At 39.4% G+C, this 20,212-nt stretch overlaps 1 protein-coding gene and 1 pseudogene across 3 annotated transcripts in view; both read left to right on the forward strand.

Moving 5' to 3' along the window:
- Positions 1 to 20,212, forward strand: part of PRIM2 (DNA primase subunit 2) — a 332,911-nt gene that overhangs the window by 32,046 nt on the left and 280,653 nt on the right. The window lies entirely within an intron of this gene.
- Positions 5,818 to 7,123, forward strand: LOC116588798 (annotated as a pseudogene).

The following is a 20,212-nucleotide window of genomic DNA, read 5'->3' on the forward strand; positions in this document are numbered from 1 at the left end:
TAAAGAGGGCACTTGTGATGAGCACTGGGTGTTGTATGTAAGTGATGAATCACTAAATTCTACTCCTGAAACTAATATTTCACTATATGTTAATGTGAATTTAAATAAAATCTTGGAAGGAAAAAACTTATTGCTATACATACATGTATAATAAAAAATATAAGAACCTCAGTTGTGGTTAGCTAATATAATTTAGCTAATAGGTAAGCTAATAGATATTTGGATAAGCTAATAGATAAGCCAATAGAATTTGGAATACTGTTGGGATGCCTGGATGGCTCAGTTGGGTAAGCGTCTGCGTTTGGCTCAGGTCATGATCCCAGGGTCCTGGGATCAAGTCCCACATTGCACTCCTTGTTCAGTGGGGAGCCTGTTTCTCCCTCTGCCTGCACTGCCTGTTCTGCCTGTAGCTCTCCGTGCTTATGCTCTTTCTCTGACAAATAAATAAATAAAATCTTTAGGAAAAAAAAATAGAATTTGGAATACTGGAGTTTTATTAAAACAAAAAAGTGCAGATTTTGGTCTGATTCTTTTTATGTAGTATGAGTGGTTCTAGGGGTGTGTAGAGATAGTTGCTAGACTGACAACTGGACAGTCCCTGATCATACATATTTTTTATATCTGGATTCAAAGGGTAGAAAAGAAGGTTCCTTTGAATTCACTTGTTTTCTAATTCTCAGAAGATTAAAACAATTTATTGTATAATGGATAAAGGGTAATAGAATGCTGTGAGTTTTGTAACTACTTAGACCAATAGAATTTGGTGGAAGTGACACTGTACCTGTTTCTGGGTGCAGACCTTAAGAAACTGGCAGCTTCCACTTCCTCTGTCTGACATACTTTCTTTGGGAGTCCTGAGATGTCATGTAAGATCTGACTAGACTTGCTGAAATGTACTTGCTAGAGAGGTCTGTTCTGAAGGCTGGCATACACTAGCAACTGTCATTCTGGAGAGGCCGTGTCTCAGCACTCCTGGACATTCCCAGTGGAGCCTGGCCATTTAGCCATCTCTACCAAGGTCCCAGGCATGTGAGTGGGGCCATCTTGGACTCTTCAGTCTGTTCATCAGCTTAAGACCACAAGGGATGTCATTTGATGCCACATGGAACAGATGAATTGCTGGCTGTATGCTTTCTGAATTTCTGACCAACAAAATCGGAGAAAAGAAAATGGTTGTTGCTTTAAGTTGCTAAGTTTTAGGGGTAATTTATTATGCAGTGATACATAACTGGAAATGGTAGCTAAGCTGGAGCTTCTGACTTCTTAAATTTGAACAGAAGCCAAAACAGTGTATCCTAAATAGTTTCAACAACTATGCCATGATTTGGAAAGACTATGAAACATGGTAATATGGAAAATGAAATTCAGATAATTTGATAACTAGAGAAGGTAACTCTGAGGGAGCTCAGATTACTCAGAAGAGAGAGAAATGGAAACATTTTTGATAAATGCTTTCCACTTTTTAGAACTTTGGTGAAGCTGCTTCAATAGAGTTAGCTGAGAAGTTTATGGCTTTTTAACTTTGAAGAGAGGCTTGCTGCATTTCTGAAACTTGCCAGGAGTCTCAGAATCCTTTGAGATCTTCTTTATTTTCAGAGATACTTTTTTATGTTTCAGAACCTGGGAAAGAGAGGTAAGAAGGTATAAGGTAGTTAATTTTTTTTTTTTAATTTATTTATTTGACAGATCACAAGTAGGCAGAGAGGCAGGCAGAGAGAGAGAGAGAGAGAGAGAGAGAGAGATGCAGGCTCCTTGCTGAGCAGAGCCCAATGCGGGGCTCGATCCCAGGACCCTGAGATCACGACCTGAGCCGAAGGCAGAGGCTTTAACCCACTGAGCCACTCACGCGCCCTGGTAGTTAATGTTTTTATACAGTGTTACCTCTTACGAATTTGCCAAAATTTACAGTAGTCCAAATTAATGACTTCCAATTAGTAGCATAGATTGCGGATAGTCCTTTTTGCTTGCTATATTCAATTCAGCCAAGAGATGGTGAACTAAGAGATATGGTTAGGGCCCTGTGTAGGTGCTATGGGGGATTTAAAGCACTTTCTTAATTAGAAAGGGTTGTAAATAAGTGAGTAAAAGCAGTCATGAGTTACTATTGACACCGTACCATACAGGCTTCATGATTTTTGTTTTTTGTGTGCTGTTTTGAAACATTTGCAAATTTCTATTTTCTTTTTAATTTTCAGCATTTAATGGTTTATTCTGGCTCTCAGTATGTGGAGTTTGGATTATGGTAGTTAAGGGAGAAATTTTAATTCATATGGAGAATCTGTGGAAATGATTTCTTATTGAAAAACTGAAAATGGATTAAAAAACTTATTTCATAAGTCCAGGGAAGCAGGACAGTTGAGGCCTAATAAAACCTTTTTGTGTTGGCAGACACATTACTGCTATTATAACACTTTGCTTAAGGAATGGGAGAGTCAAGGATAAATGTAGTACATACACGGCTGTTTGAGGAGCGGTTTGAATTTGCTGCTTAGCTTTCTGGATTCCTTAAGCTGTATCACTTTTGGGTTGTAACGGTCTTACTGGAGGCAAGAAACAAAGTGAACAAGATGATTCTCATATACGTTTCCCAAGGCTGCTTTTATTTATTTCTATAAAATAGAAGTAATAATTTTGCCTTTTTTTCTTTTTTGGTAACTCGAAGTTAACAGTAGCAGGGAAGATATAGATAAGGAACCAAGTGGTATTTTAAGAGATCAATGTCAGGATCATTACAGAGAACAACATAATGGCTCTAGAATGGATGAATTCAGTGTTTTCTCTTTTTGCAATTTTGAGCACATGGAATGAAAATGGCTACATTTAGGTGGGGTAGGAGTTTAGCTTTGGAAGAAGCTGTTACACTACAATATGGATAAAATACATAATTACAATATTATAAGATTGAGGGCTGTTATGGTGAGGTTCACATGATTATCTGTTCTTCAAGGCAGAAATGAGCTCTTTTTTTCCTGTTTCTGCTGGAGAGGAGTAGGAGGAGGGCTGTGACTTGATGACGTACAAAGGGGCCTCTGAGTAGTGCAGCTAGCACTGCTTCCCCTCACATCTGGTGTTCCCCTCAGAACTGGATGTCCCTGAATAACACCAGCCCTTCTAGGTGGTATCATGGCTTCTTCCGGTATTTGAATCCATATTTTAAGTGCAGCTGAAACGCTTGACTGTTTTAGGAATGGAATTTGAGATAGAACTGTAAATTGAGAAAGGAGTATAGGCAAGGGAAGGGAGCTCTTGATGGACTTTGAAGTAAGACAAATGGCTAAGTAGGCTCTTTCTGCCTTAATGGAGGGTAAATGTATAAGATGTTGGGAACACTTACTAACTCCCTGTCATCGTTAGGAAGTGGCTTGGCGGGACTTGAATCTACCAGCCTCTTCCCTACTGAGGTACCCAGATTAACACATGGTTTATAGAAAGTGTGCTTGCTGTGCAGATGTATCTTTAAGCTACCAGAATTCTGCTCCCAAGTACACATGACACAGAATATCTGGAGCTATTGGTGTCCTTCATAGTACTTTATACTTAATGTTTGATAATGCTTTATATTTATGTTCTGCATTATGGAGGATTTGTAACGTTTTTAGTTTGAGAAAGTAGAAAGAGACTTTTCATGAAACAGAGAACAAGGCAAAATAATCACATGCCAGAAAGTTTGATATAGTCTCTAAGAGTTATGAAAAAGTAAGCAGGATATTGCTACAGACTGGATTAATTTAGAAAGGCATCATTGAGCTGACAGTATTTGAACTGAGTCTTAAAAGATAAGGCAGAAAGGAGGTAGCAGATATATTCTGGTGGGTGGGGTATTGTGCCAATTACACTATCAAGAGTTTGAATAATTTTCTGAGGAACTGAAAATGTTGAACTGGGTCAACAGATAGGAAACCTTTGTCAAGGCCATAAAATTGTTTTCTAATATTTTCAGTTGCAAACCTGTGTATTTAAACATCTCCTGAAATAAATACCTCCTTTCTCTTTATCCAAGGCACAAACAATAGCTAGTATTCTCATTGTTTGAATTTCAAATAGTATGATGGAAATGTAAAATTAATGATAAGACTTGATTTCCTATGGCCTATAAGAGAAAATGGTAACAAATCACTTTCTTTTTCTGACTTTATTTTTTTCTGCTCGTTTCATTCTCCATTTGCTTGGATAAACATAGCTGCATCATTGGTCCATACTGACTTTTTTTAAAAAAAAGTTTATTTATTTAAATAGTCTCTACACCCAACATGGGGCTTGAACTCACAACCCCAAGATCAAGAGTAGAATGCTCTTCTGACTGAGGCAGCCACATACCCTGAGTCCATACTGACTCTTGAGAAAGCTTCAGACTTTCTTCCCCAGCTAGGTAAGCCATATTTTTGTAATCTGCTATTAGCTGCTTAATTTGGAAAGCTTCAGTTGTCATCATATCTTTCATGAATTAGAGTTTGGCTTCCTCTCTTCCATTCATCTTTAAAATGTCCAAAGTGCTACATAGTTTAAAAACTTAGAGCCAAGTTAAGTTGAGCAGTTTTCTACTGGGCTACATTGTAAAAATGGGAAAGGAAAATTACTTTCTTTTGTTTTTTTGGAAGACATTTGCCAGTTGGAGCCTCAACAAAGATTGGGTTTGGGAGGCCTTTAATTGTGCACCAAAAGGTTATTGCAGAAGATAACATAAGGGAGATGTCATAAAGAAGAAAATTTGAAGCTCAGTAATAGAAAGCTGTGTGAAGAAATAGGCATTCTGCCAATTAACTGGGTGCTTGAAATAAATAGTTTGGAATTAAAGAAACAGTTGCAAATTTCGAAGACTTGATTAACTTAGTTCATAGGGAAACTGGGGAGTGGGGAAAAAACTTCATGTTGTGGTAGTTTGAAAGCTGAAAGTGTACTTACTGTTCATTCCAGTTTTGCTCCAAAATATTTGATAATGTAAAATCAGAAGAATTGTTAATCTGATTTTATGTTAAACTACGGAAATAAAATTCCAAATATGTTTGGGCGAAATGAAATATGATCATAGGAGCTCTGTCTTGAAATGTTGACTGTCTCAGCAGCCAGTAAATATTTCCAAAATTGGGCATAGAGTGATTATGACTATGTGTAGGAAGGATATCCAACGAAGCAAATAAATGGTACCTGACCCTTGGGTCTTCTTATCTGTTGGGTAATCATGACACAATTATATAAATAACCAATTAATAAAAAAAGTTTTGTGTGTATCAGGGAGACATACAGAACATCATTAAATGTTCATCTTTCCATAAATGTCCAGCTCTTATGTTGCATTAGTTTGAGGTGAAGTACAGTTCTTTAAGGTTTTTATTTCTATACTTCTTTTACCTTTTAAGCATTGTCACACAAACCAAAAAGCAAGAAAGGAGATTGCATTCTTTACTGAAAGGTATTTTTGCAGGATGTAGAATTTTAGGTTGTCAGGTTCTTTCTTTCAAGATTTTATTTTTAAGTAATTGTTAGACCCAGTGTAGGGCTCCAACTTACAACCTTATAACTCTGAGATAAAGAGTTGCTTGCTCTACTGACTTAGCCAGACAGCCTTTTCTTTTTCTTTAAAGATTTTAATGTAGGTACTTTCTTTTCACATTAAAAAAAAATTATTTATTTATTTATTTGGCAGAGAAATCACAAGTAGACAGAGAGGCAGGCTGGGTTGGGGGAGGAAGCAGGCTCCCCGCTGAGCAGAGAGCCTGATTCAGGGCTCGATCCCAGGACCCTGGGATCATGACCTGAGCCGAAGGCAGAGGCTTTAACCCACTGAGCCACCCAGGCGCCCCTCACATGTTTAATATATATAATTCTTCTGTCTTCTGGCTTCCATTTTTGCTGTTGAGAAGTCAGCTGATCGTCTAGCTGTAGCCTCTGAGTATAAGATAGTCACCCTCCTGTCGTGATATCCCACACTGAGATACCATGGATCTGTTTGGGGGCTGGGATCTCTATGAGGACTGAAGGAGCAGAGGTTATGACAGAGACTATGATTCCAGGATAGACGGTGACAGAAGACCATTTGGTAGTGGGGTACCGTATGGATGACGACTACAGAGGAGGTGGGGACAGCTATGAAGATGGGTATGACAGATGAGATGATCGCTCATGGAGCTCCAGAGAGGATTACTCTAAGGATAACTACAGGCATAACGATAGAGGTCCTCCTCCACTTTCCCCTCCCTCTAAAAAAAGGCAAACTGAATCTAAAGCCTTGGAGTACTCCTAAGGAAGATGATTCCTATGCTAGCACCAGTCTAACGGAGCAACCTCTGTCTTTGGAGGGGGAAACTCTGTCAACACAGCTGCTAAAGATTGAGAAATAGAAGAGTGGCTACAGGAGGAGTGGAAGAAAGTGAAGGGCCTTCTGGATGAGCCAGAACAGGAACAATGGCCTCGGGGTAGACACCCAAGCTGGTGAAGTGAAGAAATTCAGGAACAGAATAATCCTGGACAGGAAGTGAGCCATCACAGACTGGGACCTCAGCTACAGCTGGCAGAAATGCAGGGGAGAGAGAGGAAGTCTCTAGAAAATGAAACACTCAATAAGGAAGAAGAGTGTCTCTCTCCAACTTATAAGCCTCCCAAACCTCAACAGCCTCTAAAGCCACTTTACCGAAGGACAGTGCTTGGGTGTTTGGAAGGCCTAATCCTCCTGCTCTGTCTCAGAGCTCAGACACACAGCACCAGTCCCCACAAGTGGTGGTGGTGGGGGGGAAGTGGTTCTGGCTCAACCATTTAAGGAAGGAACAGCAAGGAAAGATGAAAATAAAGTAGATGGGGTAAGTGTCCTAAAGGGCCAAAGTGGGAGCTCCAGCTGCTGTCCAGGAGGTGGAGGGAACAAAGACCACTTGAAGGCATCAGATAAGAAAGTTGGCAGAAAAGGATCAAAAAAGATCACCTGAGCCAAACAAAGAAACCTGAAGAAAATCCATCTTCCAAGTTCAGTTCTGTAAGAAAGTATGCTGCTATCTCCATTGGGGGTGAAGATGAGAACGAGGAAGATTATACCAAATAGACCTCTGCATCTTGTGCTTTCTCCAAGTCTCTTCACCCTGGAGTATTCAAGAGCAAATCAAACCTCTATCCAGACAAGACAATAAAACCCACCTTTCTTTGGAAAACAACAACAACAACAACAACAACAACAACAACAAAAAACACCTAAAAAAGGGAAATGGAATGAAATTGTTTTGCATGCTACTCAGCCTTTAAAATATTGAACTAACTGGAGAATTGCCAGTATAGCCTGAGAGAAAGAGATGTATAGCTTTTCATGGAAAAGTTGTGCATTTTTATGACATGCAGTTGCAGGTGTGATTAGTGTGGGTGGGGGGCTCCATTTAGTAAAATGGCATGATGGTGATGCAGTGTCTAGAATCTGGTTGGGCAGTAGGGCAGGCTTTAAGGAAGAGTGTAAGATTTCTACCTTTTAATTTTTTTTTGTCCTCTTGTGGCATATATGAATTCTTAAACATCTGAATACATTTTCCATCCTTGGAAAGTACATTTTCCATCCTTGGAAAGGTAGGTTTAGTTTCTGAAGTTTTTTTTTTTTTTTTTTTTTTTTAAATAAATCTCCAGGAAGCTGCCTGCCCCTCCTTTTATTTAATTAGGAGTTCCTGGGACCAGCCTGGGGGATTCCTTAATTTTTACCCCTTAGGGGGTAGTGGGGAGCGCATCTATTGAACAAGAGTGTTTGGTGACCAAAATAAGTGGGAGAATCGTGGTTTGAAAAGAAGCTGTAGGGAGGTGACAAATTATTTTGCATGAGTGGTAGGGGGAAATGGTATGACCAATGGTGAACACTAGAGCAGGAAGTACTTAGGTGTCATGGGAATTCCTGAGTCTATTTTAGAAGAAAGGGTTTTGTCCTTTGTTAAATAGTATCCCTTCTGAAAGTTCTGAAATTTTGAATTGTTGAGATCTTGAAGCTTTATTAGACTCTTTTCCTGGTCTTATGTTCCTCATGCTTCTCCTTGCTATTACCTCCCCAAAAAGCAGTTTCTATTTAAATCACATACCTCATCTAGGCATTGTTTATCAGCCCCAGGGAGCAGAAGCAAATGAGAAATCACTGCTTTTCTCTGGGAGATCTTGGCCTTTTCGTATGTCTTTTGACTCTTACTCCTTTGGTCCATTCCTATTCTACTTCTTTGACCCCTTTTATACTTTTATATGTCAGAAAACTCTGGAATTAATGGTCTTAGGTAGTGAGAGAGTGTTGATAAATAGGGACAGGTAAATTGTGAGCTGTTCTTACAGCCATGTTTTGGGGCTTTTGTTTTTGTTTTTACATGTTTCCTTCTCTCCACTGAAATCCCACACCAGTGTTTGGATTTATAATATGGCCTCCACCAATTTGTGGGTTGGTTGGTTTGTTTGTTTTAATGTCCCTTGAGAGAGAACAAATGATAATGGAGAGAACTGTTTAACAAGGTCCTTGTTTCTCTTGAAGCACATTAGCAAAACTTGTGTGTTTTTATGTGCACTTTTGTACTGTTAGCCTAGTAGACTGTATTCTTATGGGTGTCATTGGTACCTGCAGAGAAATGACACCTTAGTCTCTTGGTTACAAGCCCTTCTCCCAATCAGTCGTAGGTTAGACCCTGCTTGGGCCTGCAGACATGTTGGTTTATGAGTGCTGCAACAGTGGGCATACTGAGTGACTTACCCAGTAGACATAAAAATCATGTGAAGTAACTTTAAATAATTGGTTTGGATTGGCCAGTAGCCAGAAAGTGGCTTTCAGAGAGATACCCAAGGCTGAAAGTTTTTTTTAAAAAAAAAACTCTTCACTGTAGAGGATGAAAAGGTAGGGTTTGCCTTCTTCAGGTATACTCCTTCCAAATAGTTGTGTCCAAAAAAGCTGTTTTTTCCCACTCCCCTCTCCTGTCTCCACCCCCTCCCCTATTAAAACAGAAATGATGATTATTTCCTACTTCTTAATATATGTAAAACTTGAACAAAATATCTTATATGAAAATGATTTATAAACTGTAGTCTTACTACCTGGGAGTTGTCTTGAGATGTAAAATCCTGTTCTTCGAGTTGTGGGGTTTTTTGTTTGTTTTCTAAAAAAAAGAAAATCTGGGACGCCTGGGAGGCTCAGTTGGTTAGGCGGCTGCCTTCGGCTCAGGTCATGATCCCGGCGTCCTGGGATCGAGTCCCACATCGGGCTCCTTGCTCGGTGGGGAGCCTGCCTCTCCCTCTGCCTCTGCTGCCACTCTGCCTGCCTGTGCGCTCTCTCTCTCTCTCTGGCAAATAAAGAAATAAAATCTTTAAAAAAAAAATTAAAAAAAATTAAAAAAAAGAAAATATGATCTTTAAAGTTAAAAAAACAAAAACAAAACCCAAAACCCCAAACACAAAAGGTAGCCATCTTGCTTGTGGTCTTCCTTTAAGATATTTTGATTCACTTCTGCTTGATTTAAATGTTCTGTTTGTTGAATAGTGGGATTCTTTGTATTTTCTCAAGTTTCACTAGGTTTCTTGAATCTGTGGATTGGTGCTCTTGTCCCAATTCTTTCTTCTCTGCCTGGGATTCTAATCAAATGTGTTTTAGATCTTCTTAGTTATTCACATCTCATTCTAATATCTGCATTTTCTTTTTTATTCTTTATCTTTTGAATTATAGATTATTTCTCTTGAACCATTTCCCATTTTATTTCTCAATTCCATTTTGTCAGTCCTGCTGCCATTAGAATTTAAATTTTAGTTATTGTAATTCTAGAAGTTCTGTTTGGTTCCTTTAAAGATCTGCCATGTTAGGGGCACCTGGGTGGTGCAGTTGGTTAAGTGTCTGGTTCTTGGTTTTGGCTCAGGTCATGAACTCTGGGTCATGAGATTGAGCCCTATGCTGGGCTTTCCACTGAGCGGGGAGTTTGTTTGAGATTCACTCTTTCTCTCCCTCTCCTCCTCCAATCCCTGTGTGCTTGCTCTTTCTCTGTCTCAAATAAATCTTTAAAGAAAAAATCTGTTAAATAAATATATATTTTTTGCAGTCAGTTTAAAAGCTGTTGTCATAAATGTAGATTGCTTTTTAATCTGTGTCTGATAATTCTAAGATTTAAAATTTGTGTGGTCTGTTCTTGCTGTTGTTTGTGCTTGTTTTTCACTCGTGCTATTTTGTTTCTTTGTGTGCCTGGTTATCTTTAACTGATTATTGCCCTCATAGAGTTTCTTTTAGGGGTTTCCCAGAATGAGTGTGCTCTCCTCTGAGAGAGACTCTGTTGGCTTCTGCCAGGCTTCTGGGGCTTTTTCCTGTCAAAGACTTTTTTAAAAAAAGATTTTATTTATTTATTTATTTATTTATTTATTTATCTGACACAGAGAGAGAGATCACAAGTAGACAAAGAGGTAGATGGAGAGAGAGAGGGAAGCGGGCTCCCAGCTGAGCAAAGAGCCCGATGCGGGGCTCGATCCCAGGACCCTGAGACCATGACCTGAGCTGAAGGCAGAGGCTTACCCCACTGAGCCACCCAGGCACCCCAAGGACTTTTTAAAAATTATATTTAGGATGTGGCTTCCTGGCTCATCAAAACTGTGGATGTGTACCTGGAGTGGCTAACCTTCTGAAAGACTTTGTTTTTCCTACTTTTTTCTTTCCTTGACTTGTTCAGTGCTGAAACTGCCTGCTTTTCATTCTCCTGTGGTTGGGGAGAGATGGAGGGCCAATTTTAGTTCATTGGTTCCTTGAGGATGTCATCCTTTGGGGTCCCAGTTTAATGTAGGGAAGGTCTTCTGTAGGATCCAACATTAGGCAGGCTCTTATCCTTATCTTTTGTCACTTTAACCTTGAGGCTGAGGATCTGAAGTACAAGTGGATGCCATTGGCTGATGTCTTCATGGCAAAACTGGCTTTGGTTCTCCTGGGCTTAGATTTCTCTCAGAAAGGGGCAGTTCCTCTTGTCTTGTCAGTTTTTTAGTTCTTGCAAACTAATTTTTGTTTTATTTGTTATTTACTTTTATTTATTTGAGGGAGACCTCACATGTGTGTACGTGGGGCAAGGGACTGAGGAAGAGAGAGAATTTCTGGCAGACTCTGCACTGAGCATGAAGTCCAACTCAGTGCTTGATCTCACCGCCTCAAGATCTGAATCTTGAAATGACCTGATCTGAAATGAAGAGTCAGACGCTTAACTGACTGCGCCACCTCAGCACCCCTTGTAAACTAATTTTAAAAAATGGTTTATCCACCATTTTTCATTATTTTCACTAGAAAATGATCTAAATAACTTAATTAGAAACTGCCTGATGGCTAGGTCTGGAACCCAAGAGCCTGCATCTACTGCTGTTATGTTGGAGATGCGGCAAGCTTTGCCCCCCTACCCCATCACCCTATTCTTTGCAGTCTCTGTCTAGACAGAATACTGACTTGGATGAGTTTTAATTTTTTTTTTTTTTTTTTTTTTTTACCTCCCACTTGTAAACCAGCTTCTTTTATTTCTTCTTTCTTTTTTTTTTTTTAAATTTTTTATTTTTTATAAACATATATTATTATCCCCAGGGGTACAGGTCTGTGAATCACCAGGTTTACACACTTTACAGCACTCACCAAAGCACAGAGTTTTAATTTTTTTAAAAGGTTAAGGGACATGGGCATCTGGGTGGCTCAGTTGGTTAAGTGACTGCCTTTGGCTTGGGTCATGATCCCCGGGTCCTGGGATCGAGCCCCGCATTGGGCTCCCTGCTCAGTGGGAGCCTACTTCTCTCTCGCGAGCTCTGTCTGCTTGTGCTCTCTCACTCTCTCTGTCAAATAAATAAATAAAATCTTAAAAAAAAAGAAAGGTTAAGGGGCACTTGGATGGCTCAGTTGGTTGGGCAGCTGCCTTTTGCTCAGGTCATGATCCTGGGGTCATGGGATTGACCCCCATGTCCGTTCTCTGCTCAGTGAAGCCTGCTGGTTCATCTCCCTCTGCTTGCTGTTCCCTCTGCTTTTGTGCACTTGTGCTTTCTCTCTTTTTCTCTCTCTCTCTGTCAGATAGATAAACAAAACCTTAAAAGGTAGAATAGCTGAATAACTATTATTTATTTGATGAATTATTGTATGCTCTGATTATAAATTTTTAGTCTTCTAGAGTTCCATTATATTTTTCAGAGTATTTACCTTTTCTTCTTTTTCTTTGTTTTTTCAGTTGAATATTGTCACCCTCCATAGTTATATATTCCAGTTTGTAAACACTTTACCAGGTATTGTGATGAGAGCTAACAACAATAAGTATAACAATATACTTAATAATAAGTATAACAATTTTTTGTGTTTATGTTTGTATAGCAGAGGAGATAACATATATAAATCCTTATAGTACAGTACATAAGTAGGATAATACCACATGTTCAAGCACAGAAGAGGAAGTAGCTGCTACTGAGAAAATCTGGGGAGACTTTGTAGAGATAATATGTTAGCTATATGGACATTTTCTAGTAGTAACAGAGGGTATGGAAGGGTATTTCAGATATGGGAAATAAAGTGTAAAGACATGGAGATAAAAGCCATGGTGTGCTATAGGGAGTGCATGTAGAGTAATGGAATTGGAGGATGAAATATTTTTGGGGATGAAAATTAAAACCAGGAAAAGTTAAAGGCAGAGGCGGGGTAGAGACTTTGTTGATCCAAGAAGCCTGTGTAGTGGTGATGGGGAGGAGGTGAGCAGGGAAGGTGAGGAGGTATGGTTGGGGGGAGTATATGTGTGTTGCCGGGGGTGGGGGGTAGTTGTGAATTGGGCTCTAATCTTTTTTTTTTTTTTTTAGATTTTATTTATTAACTTGACAGACAGAGATTACAAGTAGGCAGAGAGGCAGGCAGAGAGAGAGAGAGGAGGAAGCAGGCTCCCTGCTGAGTAAAGAGCCCTATGTGGGGCTTGATCCCAGGACCCTGAGATCATGACCTGAGCCAAAGGCAGAGGCTTTAACCCACTGAGCCAACCAGGCGCCCCTGGGCTCTGATCTTGAGAGTGAGCTGCCAAGATAGAGTGTGAGTGGGCAGAATGTGCCAAAGACTGTGAGACTGGTGTTGAGGGATATGGATTTATCTGTCAGTCAGGGCAGTGGCAAGAATGTGGATTTTACAATGTTGGCAAAGTTTGGGTTTGGAGAATGTCTGTCCTAGGTTTAACACTGAAAGACTGGGGCTTCGAGAAACCCTTAAGTCCTGGGAAAACTGGGATGATTGGTCACTATAGTGAGGTGCCAGAAGGGCTGGATGAATTTGGGGCAGTTCATGGTGGAGAGCAGTCATCTGTAGGGGGGAGGTACTTGGCCACAATAGAGGGAAAAGGGGGGAATGAGTTTATGTCCATTTACAATAGAGCTCTGTTGTCAGGAGGTGGCAGAGATAGGGGAGCATTTAGAAAGGGGTTGAGCATATGGGGGTTGGTTACTATCGGACAAAGTAGAAAATATTTTGGAATGTGTTCAGCAGAGGGACTATACAAATGAATGAGGTGGATAGATGGGGGTCCGAGCTTAATCAAATAACTCTATAGGATCTCTGGTAGATCTCCAGAGGGGTCTATTTTTGGGGTACCCACTGAGAGTAAGGATGAGAAGACATAAATGAAAATAAATGAACAAAAGATTCTTTGATAGTTTTGGTATAACTTGTTTCAGTTTTGACTCCAGGTGTCTACCAGGCTTTTAGCCTCCTGATTGGAATAGAATAATGCATATACTTTTTTCTGACTGACTTATTCACTGTGCCTTATTTCTCTAAGGTTCCATATTTTTATACTTAACTCATTGTCTTTTGTAGAGTATTTATATATTAGGTCTCAGCAATAGAGCAAAACAATTTTTTTTTTAAGATTTTATTTACTTATTTGACAGAGACACAGCGAGAGAGGGAACACAAGCAGGGGGAATGGGAGAGGGGGAAGCAGGCTTCCCGCTGAGCAGAGAGCCTGATGCGGGGCTTGATCCCACAACCCTGGGATCATGACCTGAGCTGAAGGCAGACGCTTAATGACAGCCACCCAGGCACCCCTAGAGCAGAGTTTTTAAATAAATTTTCTTAATATTGCTGTTTCAATGTTCAGTATCAACAATTAAACAGTATTTTGTTTATACATTGTTTTTTGTATTTTGCTATGTTATTGCCATTTTTCTAGGCCATATCAGCCTGGAAATGACTCAGCCTATAAATTGGCCCCTGAGTCCTATTTCCCAGTTCAGGAGAGAGAGAGAGAGAGAGAGAGAGAGAGAGAGGGAGAGAGAGTGTGTGTGTGTGTGTGTGTGTGTGTGTGTGTGTTGTGTTCAGGACTGTGTGTGTGTGTGTGTGTGTGTGTGTGTGTATGAGAGAGATAGAGATAGAAATTGACTGATTAATTGAGATTGGTTAATTGAAGGTGACTCTTTCTATCTTCTGTGCCCTTATGTGGCTTCCTAGGTTTCCTGCCTTTTAGGGGTATCAAGCTGTTCTCAATAAATCTTAATGCCGTAGTTGCTGCCTGGCTGGGGTGTCTGGTTGGTGCGATTGGTTCCAACTCTTAGTTTTGGCTCAGGTCTGATCTCAGGTCAGTGAGATCAAGCCCCATATCAGGTTCTGCACTCAGCGTGGAGTCTGCTTGGATTCTCTTCCTCTCCCTCTGCCCTTCACCACTGTGGGCACATGCTCTCCGTCTCTCTCAAATAAATAAATCTGAAAAAAAAAAATGGTGCCTGGCTACCCTGTGTAGTGCTGTTCTGTAAGCTTCAGCCAAAGCCATTGCCCTAGCAGTGCCACTGGTGACTTGCAACTCAGTTTACCTATAGTTGTTTGAGCAGACAGTTTGAGGTGGATTAGGTTCCAGGGATGGATCACCTTGTTGGCTCTCTTCCACTTTAGTGAGTGTGCTTCCTTTCATTCTGCCCATGTCTAACTTATGTAAGCAGGGCTAGGCATCAGGCTTGGGGGACACTTAGGCCCTTACAGACCGTTCACTCTTTCATTGCATGCCGGAAACCAGGCTCTTTCCTCTTGCGGGTGACTGCTTCTTTCAGATTAGTTAGTAGAGTCAAATTTTCTAAGTTTTGCTATGGTTAGGTAATACAGTTAATTTATAAGGTAGCATCTTTTGTTTGTGTTATCTCTTGAGTTTGTGCCTGGCTCATAGAAGATGCTGAAAAAATATTTGTGTGATGTGGTGGGATGGGGTGGAATGTATCCTGGCAGATTGTAAGTTTCTGGTCCTATTGTGTCCAGCTCAGGAATTACTGCTGTTTTGATTTACTTAGGAGACTTTGAAGAATTCGTGTATACATCACCCAGTTTTGCCGGGGGGGGGGGGCAAGAAGGGAGAAAGGTTTTCCTGTAGAAGAGAAGAAATGAGCATAAGTATAAGGAATTAATCTTTTCTCTCTAGTATAAATTTTAGTATATTAAAATGTGCCTATGCTATTTTTAAAAAAAGGCAGTAATAAAGTAACCAGAGGATTGATTTTTACATTGATCAGTTTGGCAGAATTACTGAGATATCAACATACTAATTAGAATCTCAGGGTATTAAATTATTGTTTGCTTTCTAACTGAATGTTTTGAATGATTATAAATGACAAAGAATTTTTAAGTGACATAACATAGCATGCTATCAATTTGGTAAATTAATACAGCAACACAGTGATAATTATTTCCTTTTATTTACTGTTTTCTCTGTTTCCTAAAAACTTATTGATTATTAACAATTTATTTTTCATTTTTTCCCCTTATTATATGGCTCTCTTTTATACATTTAAATGCAGAAAGTATGTTTTAAGAATTGGATTGTAGGGGCACCTGGTTGGCTCAGTTGGAAGAACATGCGACTCTTGATCTCAGGGTTGTAAGTTCAAGCCCACATTGGGTGTAGAGACTGCTAAAACATAATAAAATACAAAAAAAAAAAAAGGAATTGGATTATAGATAGAAAACATGTTTTAAGCTTTTATTTTAGGTTTTTGGTTATTTTATTTTCTGTTTATTTATTACTATGTAACAACTCCCCCCAAATCTAAAGTAACAATTCTAAAACCTAATAGCAAAACTTAAAATCAAAACCAAAATCTAAATCTAAAACAATAACCAGTTTATAATATTTCACAATTTTGAGGGATAGGGATTCATACTGGGTACTCCACAGGGCAGTTTTTCTGCCCACATGATATCATTTGGGGTTATTTGGTTGGCAGCTAGTTTGGTTGTAGGGATGTCCAAGGCAGCTTTACTCACATGCTCACTCAGTATTGAGGTGAGGACTTCTAGAAGGCTGGACTCTGCTGGAATCTCTTCATGTGATCCTGAAGGCAGGAGATTAGACTTCTTTGGTGACCCAGGACTTCAAGAGAGCAAGGCAGAAGCTATCAGTCCTCTCAAAGATCAGGCATGGGACTGTCATGGCATCACTCATGCCATATTTTTAGTCAAAGCAGTCATAGTCCAGCCCAGATCAAAGGGAGGACGAACAGATCTCAGTTCTTAATGCTTAGAGCTTAATGGGAATGTCAAAGAATTTGCAGCCATTTTTAAACCCCACAGTAAGATTAATTAATAGGTCACTGTGCATTTGAGAAACAAAGTGCCCTTTATAGATTTTAATACTTACTACCAATGTAGAACAATATTGATTAGAAATAGTGATAGCAATACTGGGCACCTGGGTGGCTCAGTTGGTTAAGTGTCTGCCTTTGGCTCTGGTCATGATCTCCGGTTCCTGGGATCAAGCCCCAAATCAGGCTCCCTGCTCATTGGGGAGTCTGCTTCTCTCTCTCTTTCTGCTCTTCCCCCCAGCTTGTGCTCTCTGTCCCTTTCTCTCAAATTAAAAAAAAAAAAAAAAAAGAAAGCATGATAGCAATATTAAAAACCAGGATGTTTGCCTTCGCTACTTGTTTTATCCACACACTTTTTATTTCATTGTAAAAGAAATGATTCTTAATTGTTTCATTGTACACTGGATTTTTTAAAAAAATATTTTATTTATTTATTTGACAGAGATCACAAGTAGGGGGAGAGGCAGGCAGAAAGAGAGAAGGGGAAGCAGGCTCCCTGCTGAGCAGGGAGCCTGATGCGGGACTCAATCCCAGGACTCAGAGATCATGACCTGAGCCAAAGGCAGAGGCTTAACCCACTGAACCACCCAGGTGCCCCTGTACACTGGATATATTAACCAATCTTTATTAATAATTGTATTAATATTGTTGGAATTGTTAACATGTCTTTTTACCTGTTTGTGCAGGTGTGTTTCATTTTTAATACTTTAAATCATTTATTTACATGTATTGATGTCATGCCCCTTTCCACAAAGGATTTGAGATGACTTGCAACAAGACACAGAGGACAAATATGTATCGAAGTAACATATAAATAACAGTGGATAATGAGGATCAAGAAAAACAGTTAATAAATGGCATCACCATCTGCCTAGTGGCTAAAACCTAAACCTAGGAGTCTTTTTCTTTATCCTCTTCATCTATAATCTGTCCATCTATGTTACTACAAAATATATTCCAAATCTGTCCACTTGTTTTTTCTACCAGTGCTTCTCTAGTTTGGGCCATCATCATCTTTTCCCTTAGTTCCCTTTCTTCCTCTCTGGTCCCTTTTACCATTCCTTCTCTGTTCAGCACAAAAATGGTCTTAAAAAAATTACAGTGTAAATCAGATCTTGATTTTCCTGTGCTTAACATGTCTGTTTAATGACCAATTCTTAGTATAAAGTCTATCTCACCCTGGTCTGAGGACTCTTTCTGCCTCTCAGCACCTCTCACACCATCCTGCCTGTCACTGCTCTCCATTGACCTTCTTTCTGTTATTGCAACCTGCCAGTCCTTTTCCTCCCTGGAAAAAGAACCTATGAGGACCTTTGCACTAGCTCCTTCCTCTGGTTGAGATGCTCTTGCCACAGGTTTTGCATGGTTGACTTGTTTTCAGTCATGTTTCCATTTAAAATGCCATTTCTTCAGAGAGACTGATTGGCCATGCAACTGAAAGTATAAATCCGTCCATTCACAGCGTGTCTTTTGTTTTATTTTCATCATAAATGGCTGCCTGATAGTTTCTTGTTTATTGTGTATTGTCTATTTCATTAAAATGTAAGCTTCACGAGAGCAGTTTTGTTCTGTTTTGCTTGTTTGTAGCTGGATCCCATCTTGGAAATGGTGTTTGGTGTACATAAGTTCTCAGTGTTTTTAGAAAGAATTCTACATAAAAAAACCCAAAGTTTAGAACTGGTAGTGGTATTTCCAGGATGTGATAGATTTATTTTAGAAAAGATGATTCTTTTCTAAAAAAAGAATGCCTCACTGGCTCAGTTGACTGGTAGAGCATGTGACTGACTCTTGATCTCAGGTATGTGAGTTTGAGCCCCATGTTGGTTATAGAGATTACTTACAAATGAAGGTTTAAAAAAACAAACAAACATTGTTTCTCTGAGACTTATTCTTTAGACTGGTAATATACATCAGAATCACTGATGGGTCTTTAAGAAAAATACACACCTGGGCTTCATTCTGAGATTAGGAGGCACCAGGAATCTAATTTTGGAAAGCTCCACTGCAAATCTGATTTACATCCTTGTTTAAGGACCAGGGTCTGAGAGAGAGAAAGCTATGTGGATGCAAACAGAAAACTTCTGGCCAAATATTTATAAACATTTGAATATTGTTGATGTGAAGTTTATGAATAAAATCTCTGGGAAGCCTTATTTATATCTTTACTCTAGAGGCCATTGTAATAGACTAGTGATTCCAAAGTTGTGTGCTTAAGATGATCATTTGGGAGTGTGGGAAGGAAATAAATAATTCAGCTCATATAGTTTTAATCTCATTCTTTTTACATTTTGGAGTGGGGGGTAAGGCATGTTATGAATACATAATATACAGTAATGTATGTAATTTATAAAAATACACATAGAAGTATGTGCTCAATATTTTATTGATCAAAATGTGGGATCCAAAGGGCATTAGAGATCACTCTGCCAGTCAGGTAGATTGTGCGGTGGTAATAACAAATGATTCCTAAATCTCCGTGACTACTAAAAAGGTTTGTTTCTTGTTCACGCTCTGTGTCTCCTGTGGTTCATCTTCAGCCTTGCTCTGTCATATTGATGCTGTGACTCAGATTGATCGAGCAGCTTTTATCTGAAATTTCACTAGTTGCTATGGCAGAGGGAGGAGAGAACTGGGGAAAGCACATGCTTATGAAGTTTTTCCTTTGGTGTGACACATGTCACTTAGATTTCACTGGCCGAAGCAAGTCACATGGCAATGCATGAGTCCAGCAGGTGGGGGATGTACAACTCTCTGTCAGGGAAGGAGTCTGCATAGGGTGAATAGCAATGCAGTATACACAGACAGCCTCTTACTTGTTTACTGTGTGGAACATTTGCCTCACCAGAGCTCTCTTTTAATCTCCTCTTAGGCGCGCCGGCAGAGCGAAATTGCTCTCCCACTTCCTGGTTTGGTGGAGAGTATCAAAAGGAGAAGGAGGCACAAAGCCCGAGTCCTTAATTCTGTTAGTAAGGTAGCATGTAAAACAGTGTAATTATAACAGTATAATTATAAGACATAAAAATAAAGCTTTACACAAATTGTTAAAGCCCATTAATTTTTGCTTGACAGAAAGATATATACCATTATACAATATGCCATTTGAAACATAGAGGTACTGACTATTTGGTGACTGCGTATGCATAATAGGGATTGAGCTGTGGGGAACTGTGAATAGTGGTGGAAAGAGAAGAGCTTCAGAGATCAAATGTTCAGGGCCTTTGCTAATTGAAAATTAATCAGAGTGAAGTTTGAGCATCTCTGGAATAGTAATTTAAGTCACTCAGGAAATGTGATTCAATTTAGAACAGTTTGCTTATATACCTTTTTTCAGGAAGATGTTGAGAATACTCAAGGTTATTTTGGATTTTTTTTTTAAAGATTTTATTTATTTGACCGAAAGAGAACAAGTAGGCAGAGCTGCAGGCAGAGAGAGAGGGAGAAGCAGGCCCCTGGCTAAGCAGATAGGGTGGTACGGGGTTCGATCTCAGGACTCTAGGATCATGACCAGAGTTGAAGGCAGTCGCTTAATGAACTGAGCCACCCAGGCACTCCAATTTAGGTATTGAGATAATCAAGTCAGTAGCAGTTTATACTAATTAATAAAGTTTTGTAAAATCATCTTATACTTTCAGTGAGAATTTTCTTACTTTGGCCTTTTAAATTTTGGTTATAACTAAATTGATAAATGACAATTTAGAAT

This window comes from Mustela erminea, chromosome 4, assembly GCF_009829155.1.
Source record: "Mustela erminea isolate mMusErm1 chromosome 4, mMusErm1.Pri, whole genome shotgun sequence".
Classification (NCBI taxonomy): Eukaryota; Metazoa; Chordata; class Mammalia; order Carnivora; family Mustelidae; genus Mustela; species Mustela erminea.